Here is a 3,929-nt window from a genome sequence, read left to right on the forward strand (position 1 = left end):
AGAGTTTATGAGCTTTATAATAGGGGAGATAATGAGTAAATGACTTAATATGTTAGAAATGATAGCAGAAAGAAAAAAAGAAAGTGGGAATGGGGGATACACACCATTTTAGCGAGAGTGGCCAGGTCAGGCCCTCCTCAGGAGCTGGCATTTGTTGTCGTCGTTTTAAGACGGAGTCTGACTCTGTCACCCAGGCCAGAGTACAGTGGCATGATCTCTGCTCACTGCAGCCTCTGCCTCCTGGGTTCAAGCGATTCTCCTGCCTCAGGTTCCCGAGTAGCTGGGACTACAGGTGGGTACCACGATGCTCGGTTAATTTTTGTATTTTTAGTGGAGTCAGGGTTTCACCATGTTGGCCAGGCTGGTCTCGAACTCCTGACCTCAAGTGATCCACTTGCCTTGGTCTCTCAAAGTGTCCCAAGTGATTCCAGGTGGAAATCTCCCAAGTGATTACAGATGTGAGCCACTGTGCCCGGCCAGGAGCTGGCATTTGAATAAAGCCCTGACGGGGGTGAGGGAGTCCTGGGGATGTCTGCAGGGAAGGGTGTTTTAAGTAAAGGGAACAGCCAGTGCAAGGCCCTGAGGCAGGAGTGTGTCTGGTAAGTCTGAGGAGCTTCAGGGAGCTAGAGTGTTGAGAGGGGAGGAAGCAAAGAAGAGAGTGCCAGGAGATGAGGGCAGAGGGGCGATGGGGCAGATCTGTAAGGCGTTGAAGGCATTGAATGGACTTAGGTTTTTACCCTGAGAGAGACGGAGCCACAGGAAGTTTCAAGCATGGAAGGGATGTGACCTGACTCAGTTCACAGGCTCCCTCTGCTGCATGTGGTCAGCAGAGTGGGAGTGGGCTGGGGGGCAGTTTGCCAAAGAGGAGGCTGCTGTGAAGGTTCAGGACAAGACAGCGGCAGGCAGGTCCAGGGTGAGGGCCCTGAAGAGTGGAGAAGTGGGCAGGTGCTGGGCCTACTTTGTAAATAGAATCCACAGATTTATATATGGGGTTTGAGATAAAGAGAGGAGTCAAGATTGGAAGTCCAGGTTTTTGGCTGGAGCAATTTTTTTTTTTTTTTTTTTTTTTTTGAGACGGAGTCTCGCTCTGCCGCCCAGGCTGGAGTGCAATGGCCGGATCTCAGCTCACTGCAAGCTCCGCCTCCCGGGTTCACGCCATTCTCCTGCCTCAGCCTCCCGAGTAGCTGGGACTACAGGCGCCCTCCACTGCGCCTGGCTAGTTTTTTTTGTATTTTTAAGTAGAGACGGGGTTTCACCGTGTTAGCCAAGATGGTCTCGATCTCCTGACCTCGTGATCCGCCTGTCTCGGCCTCCCAAAGTGCTGGGATTACAGGCTTGAGCCACCGCGCCCGGCCAATTTTTTTTTTTTTTTTTTTTAAATTGAGATCATCACCCAGGCTGGAGTGCAGTGGCATGATCACAGCTCATTGCAGCCTCAAACTCCTGAGCTCAAGTGATCCCCCCACCTCAGCCTCCCGAGCAGCTGGGATTACAGGTGCGCACCACCAATCCTGGCTAATTTTAAAAATGTTTTTGTAGAGACATGGTCTCACTATGTTGCCTGGTCTGGTCTTAAACTCCTGGGCTCAAGCGATCCTCCCACCTCAGCCTCCTGAAGTGTGGGGATTACAGGTGTGAGCCCCTGTGGCCCGCCTCTGGGCAATTTTTAACATTTGATTTATGTCAACAAATAGCCCCCCAAGTGTCCTGCCTTGGGGTAAACAGGGTTATGGGGTTACTCAGATCTGTCCTTAAGGAACAAGTTCTATCCCTGTTCTTCCCTCCAGGCTCCTGGTCCACCCCCAACTTCCAGCAGAAGTGTCTAGGAACTACTGGATACCAGAATACTGTAAGGAAGAGATTAGATCTAACACAATGTTTACTTAGCAACAGCAACAAAACAACAGTAGTAGTAACCGTAGAAATAGGTTCCGTGGTTTAAGAGCATGGAGTCTGGAATTTCATCTTCAAGCCGTGGCATCACCAGGAATTCACTCTGTGACTTATCTTCTCTCAATCTTAGTTTTCTCCTCTGTAAAAGAGATAAGATACTTTGCCCAGTAGTACACATTAAATGCTATATATATATATTAGTTATTCTTTATTAAGTACTCCCTTTATATCTGCTAAGCACTTTTTACATATGAAACTCCAATTAATCCTCAGTAACAGCTCTAAGAGGTAGGTACTATTATCCCCGTTATACAGATGGGAAGCAATTTGGCAGGAACATGGAGCTGGTGAGTAATAGAATCAAACCCTAACCCTTGTCTGCCTGACTCCTAGGGTATAATTTCTCAACCACTATGGTGCACTGCACCTACTCATTCCAAGGCTTAGAAGGGAGAGGAGTGAAGGCCTAACAGGCACATTGTGACCGATGAGGAGGGCCTGGTGTGTGAGGGGTGTGCCGGGATTCCTAGGTCCCTTATGTAATTAAAACCCTGAGGTGTAAAGGAGGGAGAAAGTTTTGGATTTTAGGCTGAGTTGGGTGAACACCACTCCATCTGGGCTGCTTTAAGAGCAGAGGACAGGGCCAGGCACACTGGCTCAAGCCTGTAATCCCAACACTTTGGGAGGCTGAGGGGGAAGGATTGCTTGAACCCTGGAGTTAAGAGGCAAACCTGGGAGACATAGCTGGACCCTTCTCTACAAAAATTTCTTTTTTGACATGGAGTCTCGCTCTGTCGCCCAGGCTGGAGTGCAGTGGCTTGATCTCGGCTCACTGCAGCCTCTGCCTCCCGGGTTCAAGTGATTCTCCTTCCTCAGCCTCCTGGGCAGCTGGGACCACAAGTGCATGCCACCATGCCTGGCTAATTTTTGTATTTTTAGTAGAGATGGGGTTTCACCATGTTGCCCGGGCTGGTCTCGAACTCCTGACCTCAAGTGATCCACCCACCTCAGCCTCCCAAAGTGCTGGGATTACAGGCGTGAGCCACCACGCCCAGCCTCTACAAAACTTAAAAAAAAAAAAAAAAAAAAGGCCGGGTGCGGTGGCTCACGCCTATAATCCCAGCACTTTTGGAGGCCGAGGCGGGCGGATCACGAGGTCAGGAGATCCAGACCATCCTGGCGAACACGGTGAAACCCCGTCTCTACTAAAAAAATACAAAAAAATTAGCCGGGCGTGGTGGCGGGTACCTGTAGTCCCAGCTTCTAGGGAGGCTGAGGCAGAAGAATGGCGTGAACCCGGGAGGCGGTGGAGCTTGCAGTGAGCGGCGATCGCGCCACTGCACTCCAGCCTGGGCGACAGAGCGAGACTCTGTCTCAAAAAATGGCCCGTCGCAGTGGCTCACGCCTGTAATCCCAGCACTTTGGGAGGCCAAAGCAGGAGGATCGCTTGAACCCAGGAGATGGAAACCAGGCATGGCAACATGAGGAAACCTTGTCTCTACAAAAAAATTAAAAACAAATCAGCTGAGTGTGGTGGTCTGTGCCTGTGGTCCCAGCTACTAGGTATAAGCCATCAAGCCTGACTGATTTTTAAAAATTTAGCTGGGAGGCTGAGGTGGGAGGATCTCTTGAGCCCAGGAGGTCGAGGCTGCAGTAAGCCGTGATGGCACCACTGCAGTCCAGAACGATAGAGCGAGATTTGCCTCAAAAACAAACCAACAAAACGCCAGCAGAGGACAACTGAGGGAGGAAAAGGAAAAGGACACCGAAGTTGTTTTTATGTTACCGCAACAGTGACACCCGCCGCCAGCTTGTCTAACATCGGAGATCCGGAACTCACTGCAATTTACAGCGCCAGGGGGCGTTCCTAGAACCCTGTCAGGTTACCCGAGGGGCGGGGAGGGCGGGGAGGGCGGGCCCCGGGGCGGGTTCGGCGTCCTCCTGTGCCAATGGGAGCACCCAAGCCCCTGCGCGGGAAGATGCCGATTGGTCAGTGCCTCCAGACGCTGCGAGGAGCTCGTGCGCGCGGCGCTTCT

At 51.4% G+C, this 3,929-nt stretch overlaps 1 protein-coding gene across 25 annotated transcripts in view; it reads right to left on the reverse strand.

Annotated features, from left to right (window-relative positions):
* The window catches only part of YIF1B (Yip1 interacting factor homolog B, membrane trafficking protein), a 287,798-nt gene that overhangs the window by 160,559 nt on the left and 123,310 nt on the right, over window positions 1-3,929 (reverse strand). The gene's annotated exons all lie outside the window — the stretch shown is intronic.

This window comes from Macaca thibetana, chromosome 19 (genome assembly GCF_024542745.1).
Source record: "Macaca thibetana thibetana isolate TM-01 chromosome 19, ASM2454274v1, whole genome shotgun sequence".
Taxonomy (NCBI): domain Eukaryota; kingdom Metazoa; phylum Chordata; class Mammalia; order Primates; family Cercopithecidae; genus Macaca; species Macaca thibetana.